This window comes from Stenella coeruleoalba (genome assembly GCF_951394435.1).
Source record: "Stenella coeruleoalba genome assembly, chromosome: 1".
NCBI lineage: Eukaryota > Metazoa > Chordata > Mammalia > Artiodactyla > Delphinidae > Stenella > Stenella coeruleoalba.
The window spans coordinates 128,660,207-128,671,240 of NC_137169.1; positions in this window are offsets into that span (position 1 = coordinate 128,660,207).

Genomic DNA, 11,034 nt, shown 5'->3' on the forward strand with positions numbered 1-11,034 from the left:
TCAAACATTAGAGAAGAGTTAACACCTATCCTTCTGAAACTATCCCAAAAAATTGCAGAGGAAGGAACACTTCCAAGCTCATTCTATGAGGCCACCATCACCCTGATACCAAAACCAGACAAAGATACCACAAAAAAGAAAATTATAGGCCAATATCACTGATGAATATAGATTCAAAAATCCTCAACAGAATACTAGCAAGCCAAATCCAACAATACATTAAAAGGATCATACACCATGATCAACTGGGATTTATCCCAGGGATTCAAGGATTCTTCAATATCCTCAAATCAATCAGTGTGATTAACATTTTAACAAACTGAAGAATGAAAACCATATGAGCATGTCAATAGATGCAGAAAAATATTTTGACAAAATTCAACAACTTTTATGATAAAAAACTATCCAGAAAGTTGGCATAGAGGGAACCTACCTCAACATAAAAAAGGTCATATATGAGAAACCCACAGCTAACAACATACTCAATGGCAAAAAGCTGAAAGCATTTCCTCTAAGATCAGGAACAAGACAAGGACGTCCACCCTTGTCACCCTTATTCAACATAGTTCTGGAAGTCTTAGCCATGGCAATCAGAGAAGAAAAAGAAATAAAAGGAACCCAAGATGGAAAAGAAGAAGTAAAACTGTCACTGTTTGCAGATGACATGATACTGTATATAGAAAATCCTAACTATGCTACCAGAAAACTACTAGACTTTCATGAATTTGGTAAGTTTGCAGGATACAAAATTAATATACAGAAATCTGTTGCATTTCTATACACTAACAACAAAAGATCAGAAAGAGAAATTAAGGAAACAATCCCATTTAGCACTGCATCAAAAGAATAAAATACCTAGGAATAAACCTACCTTAGGAGGCAAAAGACTTGTACTCTGAAAACTGTAAGATGTTGATGAAAGAAATCAAATATGACACAAACAGATGGAAATATATACCATGTGCTTGGATTGGAGGATTCAATGTCATCAAAATGACTACATTACCCAAGGCAATCTACAGATTCAGTGCAATCCCTATCAAATTACCAATGGCATTTTTCACAGAATTAGAACAAAAAATTTTGTATGGGAATGCCAAAGACCCCAAATAGCCAAAGCAATCTTGAGAAAGAAAAACAGCTGGAGGAATCAGGCTCCCTGACTTCAGACTCTACTACAAAGCTACAGTAATCAAAACAGTATGGTACTGGCACAAAAACAGAAATATAGATCAATGGAACAGGATAGAAAGTTCAGAAATAAACCCACGCACCTATGGACACCTAATCTATGACAAAGGAGGCAAGAACATACAGTGGAGAAAAGAAAGTCTCTTCAATAAGTGGTGCTGGCAAAACTGGACAGCTACATGTAAAAGAATGAAATCAGAACACTCCCTAACACTGTACATAAAAATAAACTCAAAATGAATTAAAACCTAAATGTAAGGCCAGATACTACAAAACTCTTAGAGGAAAACATAGGCAGAACACTCTTTGATATAAATTGCAGCAATATCTTTTTGGATCCACCTCCTAGAGAAATAGAAAAACAAAAATAAACAAATGGGACCTAATTAAACCTAAAAGCTTTTGCACAGTAAAAGAAACTATAAACAAAATGAAAAGACAACCCAGAGAATGGGAGAAAATATTCGGACACAAAGCAACCAATAAGGCATTAATCTCCAAAATATACAAACAGCTCATGGAGCATTATATTAAAAAAACAAACAACCCAATCAAAAATGGGCAGAGGGCTTCCCTGGTGGCACAGTGGTTAAGAGTCTGCCTGCTGATGCAGGGGACATGGATTCATGCCCCAGTCCGGGAAGATCCCACATGCCACGGAGCGGCTAAGCTGGTGAGCCATGGCCACTAAGCCTGCGCGTCCGGAGCCTGTGCTCTGCAATGGGAGAGGCCACAATGGTGAGAGGCCACGTACCGCAAAAAAAAAGGGCAGAATATCTAAATAGACATCTCTCCAAAGAAGACATACAGATGGCCAAAAAGCACATGAAAAGATGCTGAGCATCACTAATTATTAGATAAATGCAAATCAGAACTACAATGAGATATCACCTCACACCAGTCAGAATAGCCATTATTAAAATGTCTATAAATAATAAATGCTGAAGAGGGTTTGTAGAAAAGGGGACCCTCCTACACTCTTGATGGGAATGTAACTTGGTATAACCACTATGGAAACCAGTATGGAGCTTCCTTAAAAAACTAAAACTAGAGGCAGCATATGATCCAGTAGTCCCATTCCTGTGCATGTATCTGGAGAAAACCTTAATTCAAAAAGATACATGCAACCGAATATTCATTACAGCACTATTTACAGTAGCCAAGACATGGAAGCAACCTAAATGTCCATCAACAGAGGAATAAAGAAGATGTGGTACATATATACAATGTAATATTACTCAGCCATAAAAAAGAATGAAATAATGCCATTTGCAGCAACATGGATGGACCTAGGGATTACCGTACTTAATGAAGTTAGCCAAAGACAAATATCATATATCACTTATATGTGGAATCTAAAAAGATGATACAAATGAACTTATTTGCAAAATAGAAAGAGACTCACGGACTTCGAAAACAAACATTGCTACCAATGGGGAAAGGTGTGGGGAGTGATAAATTAGGAGTTTGGGATTAACATATACATGCTACTATATATAAAATAGATAATCAAGAAAGACTTACTGTATAGCACAGGGAACTCTACTCAATATTCTGTAATAACCTATATGGGAAGAGAATCTGAATAAGAATGGATATATTTATATGTATAACTGAATCACTTTGCTGTTCACCTGAAACTAACACAACATTGTAAATCAACTATACCCTGATATAAAATAAAAACCAAATTTAAAAAATATATATTCTAGATAAAAGTTCCTTCTCAGATATATATATATATATATATATATATTTTTTTTTTTTTTTTTTTTTTTTTTTGCGGTACACGGGCCTCTCACTGTTGTGTCCTCTCCCATTGCGGAGCGCAGGCTCAGCGGCCATGGCTCATGAGCCCAGCCGCTCCGAGGCATGTGGGATCTTCCCGGACCGGGGCACGAACCCGTGTTCCCTGCATTGGCAGGCAGACTCTCAACCACTGCGCCACCAGGGAAGCCCCTCAGATATGTTTTGCAAATCTTTTCTCCCAGTTTGTGGCTTGCCTTATCATTTTCTTAATAGTGACTTTCAAAACTGTTTTTAACTTTGAGGCAGTCCAAAATTATCAGTTTTATCTTTCATGATATATGCTATTTTGTTCTATGAAATTGTTGCTTAACCAGAATGTCACTAGAATTTTCTTCTCTGTTTTCTTCTGGGTTATTTTTTTAGTGCTTGCAATTAGATGTCTGATTTATCTTGAGTTAATTTTTATATATTGTGTGAAGTAATGGCCACGGTTCATTTTAATATCCATTTTTCACAACAACCATTATTGAATAGACTCTCCTTTCCCACACTGAATGTATATTTTAAATAAACAGAGTATATTTGTATAGGTCTACGTATGGACTCTCCATTCTGATACACTGATCTATATGTCCATCCTTATAGTAAAACCACACTGTCCTGATGACTCTAGCTTTACAGTAAGTCTTGAAATTGGATAGTGAATCCTCCAACTTTGTGATTCTTCAGTTTTATGTTCAATATTGTAGGTCTTTTGCCTTTCCCTTAGAAAAAATTTTAGAACTTGTTTTTGCATACTACAAAATACCTTGCTGGGACTTTGATTGGAACTGGGTTTAATCTATAAATCAAGTTGTGAAAAATTAACATCTTAAGAATATTGAGGCTTACAGTTAGTGAACATGGTATAGCTCTCCAAATATTTAGATCTTTAATTTTTCTCAGTAATGTTTTGTTCAGTAATGTTTAGTAACATTCAATGTATGGTACTATACATATTTTGTTAAATTTATCCCTAATCATTTCATGATTTTTTTGATGCTACTGGAAGTGGTTTCTTCCTAAAATATAAATTTCCAACTGTTCATTTTTAACATATAGACATAAAAAGGTTTCTGAGAGTTTTCTGAGTTTTAATTCTTTATTTCAAATCTGTGTATATATATTTTGCCTTATTACACTTGCTAATATCTACAGTACAATGTTTCATAGAAGTGAATATCCTTACTTTGTTCCTGATCTTAGGTGAAATTTATTCAGTCTTTCACCATTAAAGATGTTAGCTGTAGGTTTTTTTGTAGAAACACTTTACCAGGTTGAGGAAGTTCTTTTATATTCCTAGTTTGCTGAGATTTCCTTTTTTTCATAAATGTGTGTTGAATATTGTAAAAAAAAGTTTCCCGTATCTATTGAGATCATATGATTTTTCTTTTTTAGTCTATTAATATAGTTAATTATACTGCTTTATTTTTGAATTAATACAACTTTACACGTCTAGGATCAACTGAACTTAGTGATTTAAAAAAATCTATTGCTGGATTAAATTTGCTAATATTTTGTTAAGATTTTTGGTATTTATGTTCATAAAGAATATTGGTGTGTAATTTTCTCTAGTGTCTTTTATGGTTTCAGTACTGTGTTAGCATAAGTCTCACAGAATGAGTCAGGAAAATTTCCTCCTCATCTGGTTTCTGAAATATTTTGAGCAGAGTTGATATAATTTCTTCATAAAATGTTTGGTATGGTTCAGCAGTGAAGCCATTTAGGCCTGGAGTTTTCTTTAGGGGAAACCTTTTGATAGGAATTCAACTTCTTTAGTAGATATAGGGCTTTCTAAATACAGGGCTCTTCTGGTAATCTATCTATTTTTAAGTCAGCTTTTGTAATTTGTGCCTATGAAGATTTATGCTGATTTCATCTACGTGGTACATGTAGAGTTTTAGTCATGCCAAAATAAAACCACATTACATAGTTTTCAGCATTCCAACGAGTTCCAAGTGTACAGAGCAATATGGTCTCCTACATGCATATTGTTGTGCCCAGGTTACTAGAATGTCCCCATTTAGCACAACTAAAACTACCCACACAAACAACAACTCCCCACTGCCCTCATCACCACCACCACCAGATGCTGGCAACCACCATTCTACTTTCTGTTTCTATGAGTTTGTCTACTTTAGATACCACATCTATGTGGAATCATGAAGTACTTGTCTTTCTGTGCCTGGCTTATTTCACTTAACATAGTGTCCTCAAAATTCAACCATGTTACCAGATACTGCAGAATTTCCTTCTTTTTAAAGGTTGAATTGTATTCCATTTTTTTATATGCCACATTTTCTTTATCCATTCATCGGTTGGTGGACATTTAAGTTATTTTCACATCTTGGATATTGTGAATAATGCTGCTATGAATATAAGAGTGGTAATACCTCTTTGAGATTCCAATTTCAATACTTTTGGATAAATACCCAGAAGTGGGATTGCTGAATCATTCAGTAGTTCTATTTTTAATTATTTGAGGAACTTCCATTCTGTTTTCCATGGTGGCTGCACCATATTGCATTTCTACCAATGGTGTGCAAGGATTCCAGTTTCTCCACATCCTCACTAACATTTGTTGTTGTTGTTAATAGCCATCCTAAAGGTGTAAGGTGATATATCATTGTGGTTTTGATTGCATTCTCCTGATGATAAATGGCATTCAACCTTTTTTCATATAACCTTTGGCCATTTTCATGTTTTCTTTCAAGAAACATTTATTCAAGTCCATTTTAAAATTGAGGTGTTTTTTTTAAACTCTTGAGTTGTAAGGCGTTTCTTATATATTTTGGAGAATAAACCCTTATCAAATATATGGGATTAACCAGTCTACTGGTTTTGGGGGGTTTTTGTCCATGCTTTTAGTATCATAGCCATGAAATCACTGCCAAGACCAATGTCATAAAGCTTTTTCCTTATCTCTTCTTCTAGGTATTTTTACAGTTTCAGGTATTATGTTTAAATGTTTAATGCATTTTGAGTTGATTTTTGTGTAGGATGTAAGATAAGGATCCAATTTCTCTCTTTTATATGTGGATATCCGGTTTTTCCAGAACGATTTGTTGAAGTCAATCTTTTCCCACTGTGCATTCTTAGCACCCTTGTTGGTGATCAGTTGACTGTATGTGCTTAGGTTTATTTCTGGCTTTCTATTCTGTTCCATTGGTCTATATGACTTATGCCAGTACCATATGGTTTTAACTATGGTAGCTTTGTAATATATTTAAAATCTGGAAATGTGAGGCCTTTGGTTTTGTTTTTTTCTCAAGATTGTTTTGGCTGTTCAGGATCCTTTGAGATCTCATGAATTTTAGCATTGTTTCTTTCTTTCTTTTTTTTTTAATGCCACTAGGAATTTGATAGGGATTGGATTGAGTCTGTAGATTGCTTTGGGAAATATGGACATTTTAACAGTATTAAGTTTTCCAACCCATGAACACACGTAGACTGTCCATTATTTTATGTCTTAATTTATTTCATCAATGTTTTGTAGTTTTTAGTATAAAAGTCTTTAACCTCCTTAGTGAAGTTTATTCCTAAGAATTTTATACTTTTTGGTGCTATTGTGAATGTGACCGTTTTCCTAATTTCCTTTTCAGATAGCACATTGTTACTGTATAGAAACACAATTGCTTTTTGTATGCTGATTTTGTAACTTGTAACTTTGCTGAATTCATTTATTAGTTCTAACATTTTTTTATGGAGTCTTTAGGGCTATAGGATCATGCTGCCTGCTAACAGAGAAAATTTTACTTCTTCCTTTCTGGCTTGTATAATTTTATTTCTTTTTCTTGCCTAATTTCTTTGGCTAGAACTGCCATTACTATGTTGAATAAAAACTGTGGGAGTGGGCATCCTTGCCTTGGTCCTGATCCTAGAAGAAAAGCTTTCACTTTTCCACTATTGAGTACAATGTTACCTGCAGGCTTTTCATTTATGTATAGCCTTTATTTTGTTAAGGTAATTTCCTTCTATTCCTAGTTTTGTTCATTGAGAATTTTTGTCACGAAAGCATGTGTAATTTTGTCAACTGCTTTGCCTGCATCAACTGAGACAATCATATGATTTTTATCCTTAATTCTGTTGATGTGGTGTATCACACTAATTAATTTTCATATAAAGAACCATTCTTGCATCTCTTAGTCATAGTGTATGATCCTTTCATTGCACCACTATGTTTGGTTTGCTAGTATTTTGTTCAGGATTTTTGCATATATGTTCATCAGGGATATTGACCATAGTTTTATTTTCTTATGGTACATCTGTCTGCCTTTGGTATCAGGGTAAATCTGTTCTCATAAAATGAGTATGGAAATCTTTCCTCCTTTTCAGTTTTTGGGAAGAGTTTGAGAAGGATTGGCATTATTCTTCTTTAAATTTTGATAGAATTAACCAGTGGAGCCATCTTGTCTTGGATTTCTCTTTGTTGGGAGGTTTTTGATTACTGATTCAATCTCCATTGTATATAGTACCTTTATCTCTGGCTATTTAAAACTTTCTCATGATCATTGATTAATCATATCCAGAATATATATTTAATATCAGATATTGTATATTTCTTCTACAGAATTTCAGTTTGAGTATTTTAAAATTATCTTCAATTTATTTTCTCATTATATTATGTTTAAAGATTTGTAGTAGCTGTTTTACAGTCCTTCTCTGCAAATTGTATCATCTATCATTTCCTGGCCTATTTCTATTGATTTTTTTAAAAAAATTTGGTTATCAGGCATATTTTCATGCTTCTTTGCATGCCTAATAAGTTTTGATTGGCTGTCAAATATTTTTGGATGCTAGATTTAATTATATTCTTTTAAATGGTATTGGAATTTTATTCTGGAATGCAGTTAAATTCCTTTCAAATTAGGTAGATATTTTAAAAGTTTTCTTTTAAGCTGAATTATTGTGAGTCCAGAACAGCATTTTCTGTGGAGCTAGTTTAGGTCTTCTTACTGAGTCAATACCTATTTGAGGACTCTTCTCAGTGACCCCATGTGTTAGGTTGTGTCTTTCCACTCTGATGAGGACATAAAATATTCCCAACCCAGTGTGATATCTGGGAGTTGCTCTGTTTACTCTTTCCTTGTAAATCTTTCCTGGCTTTGGGTAATTTCCTCACATACATGTGCAGATATAAGCCAGACCCATTGGGACCTCTCTGCAGATTTCTCTACATCTCCTCTCTGTAGTTCTCTGCTCCACAAATTCTAACTGTCATGGCTTCCTCAAATTCAATCTCTGTCTCTTCAACTGAATGAGAACACTGGGCTTTTTTGGGTTCCCCTTGTACTGCTGCAGCCTGAGAAGTGCCTTCATGCAGGAAGCCTGGGCAATCATAGGGCTTACCTTGTTTTTCTTCTATGTGGATCAAAGTCCTTTTCCGTTAGCTTACATCTGAAACCAATGTTTCATATATTCTGTCCAAACTTCTTGTTGTTTATAGTGGCAGGCAATTACCATGACAATTAGTCTTTTGTGGGTGGGAGAAGACATCTCTCAATATGCAGTTTAAAAAGACGGTTGCATTCTTAAATTTTCCCATATAAGTGTATCCTCATAGTTAACCACTGAAAAAGTCTTGTTATAAACATTCCATTTATAGGCAACTTTCTAGGAAGGCTGATGTAATTTTCAATAGTTCTGCTTACTGAACTTCCTTTCTTCCACTCCATAGAAACTATATTCCTAAAGTCACCAATAAATCATGTAGTTTTGTTTGTTTTATTTTTGTGTTTTAGAATGGATGAGTCTAGTGACTTTCAACATCAGGGCAGATGGCCAGCATTCTTCAGCAGTTCACATGAGAGTGTTAAATAAAACTTACCAAGGATCTTGAAAGCATTTACTGAGATCTCAAAAAGGAGTATCTTGAGTTTTTTTTTTTTTGAAGCAACTTAAAGCCAAATCAGTGAATTAGAGTTAATAAAGTACTAAGTGGTAGATATGGGTATAGTTCATATGAACTAAAATCTGGCTAATAATACTCTCACAGGTTCAACAGATGAAGCATTTGGTTTTCAAGAGGTGTGGATGGAAAATTAAGATTCCTGTATCAGGACACTTTAAGGAATGTCTAGTCTATTAAGTTGGGAATAGAAAAGTTCTACTCTTTGACCCAGAGACATGACAAAAGACTCTTTTGTCTGTCTGGGATCTGGATAAAAAAATAAACCAGAAGCAACCAAAAAAGTTTGTGTGAGGAATCAAATTTCAGCTTTGGCTTCATGTGGTTTTATGGTATAGTACCATGTACCTAAATTCTGTGTACAATGCACACAGCACAGAACCCTCAAACTAAGAAGTTATCACAGGCGATTGGATCGAGATGGCAGAGGAGTAGGACATGTAGATCACCTTCTCCCATAAATACATCAAAATACATCTACATGTGGAACGATTCTCACAGAACATTTACTGAATGCTGGCAGAAGACCTCAGACTTCCAAAAAGGCAAGAAAATCTCCACATAACTGGGTAGGACAAAAGAAAAAAGAAAAAGAGAGAGAAAGGAATCAAAATGGGACCTGTCCCCTTGGGAGAGAGCTGTGAAAGAGGAAAGTTTTTGGCACAGCGGGAAGTCCCCTCACCAGCAGGGAGACCAGCCAGGACAGAAGGGGAGCTTTGGAGCCTTGGAGGAGAGTGCAGCAACCTCTTTGTGGAGGGCAAAGTGGAGAGAGACCTGCTCAGATTATTGGTGCCACTTCCTGGCACTCCACAGCCTGAGACACTCATCTGCTGAGGTGGGTGGGGGCTGGGTGCTGAGGCTCAAGCTTCGAAGGTCATAACTGGGGAAAGGACTGGGGTTGGCTGCATGGAGACAGCCTAAGGGGGCTAGGGTGTGCTGTGCCACAACCGAGGGAGTATGGGAAGAAGACTGGGCCCACCAGAAAGGCAAGGCGCCATTGCTGGGGGGCACGTGAAGAGAGGGACAGGATAGCCATAGGAGCTTCCTTCTCTGCACACATGCTCTCAGGTGGCAGGGCACCGCCTACACGAGCTTCGGGGGCAGGTGTGAGCCATCACTGCCATCTCCGATTTCAGAGGCAGGCAAGGACTGCTACTGCTGCCAAGGGTCCTGCTACCAGGCACCAACCATGGCCCCAACTCTCCTGGGAGCGTGCATGGGCCATGCACCTGCACACCCCTTATCAAGGGGATAATGGCCAGCACACACTGAGGAAAGAAACAGCAAGCACCCAAACCAAAAACAACCCTCATGCCAAAAAAAAAAAAAAAATTAAACCCACACAAGCTATGCAGGGATCTCCTGCGTATAAAGAGCCTTCCACGACTATAGTAGATAATTGTTTCTCCTAAACTCACAGAGTAAGAGAAATATAAGCAAACTGGAGAAGCAAAGGAACCACTCCCAGTTCAAAGACCAAGAGAATTCCCCTGCATGAACAATGAAACAGACCTCTTCAGTGTAATAGACACCAAGTTCAAAAAGGAGGTGATGAAGATACCAAAGGAATTAAGAAATGTTATTGACAGAAATGCAGATTATTGTAAAAAGGAACTAGAAAGTATATGGAGGAGCCAAGAAATATTAGAAAGTTCATTTGCTGAGATGAAAGCTAAGCTAAAGGCAATGAATAGCAGAGTGAATAATGCAGAAGAATACGTGATCTGGAAGATAGGATATTGGAAATTGCCCAATCAAAACTGCAGACAGAAAACCAAATGAAAAAGAAATGAAAGCAATATAAGAGACTATGGGATAATATAAAGTGTGCCAATCTATGCATGATAGGGATTCCAGAAGGAGAAGAAAGAGAAAAGGGGATTGAAAATGTATTTGAAGAAATTATGGCTGAAAATTTCCCAAACATAAAGAAGGAAACAGATATCAGATACAGGAAGCACAGAGGGTCCCAAATAAGATGAACCCAAACAGGCCTACACCAAGACATACTATAATTAAAATGGCAAAATTAAAGATAAAGAGAGGATTCTAAAGGCAGCAAGAGAAAAACAGAGTTCTTTACAAGGGAACTCCCATAAGGCTATCAGCTGATTTCTCTTCAGAAACACTGCAGGCCAGAAGGGAAT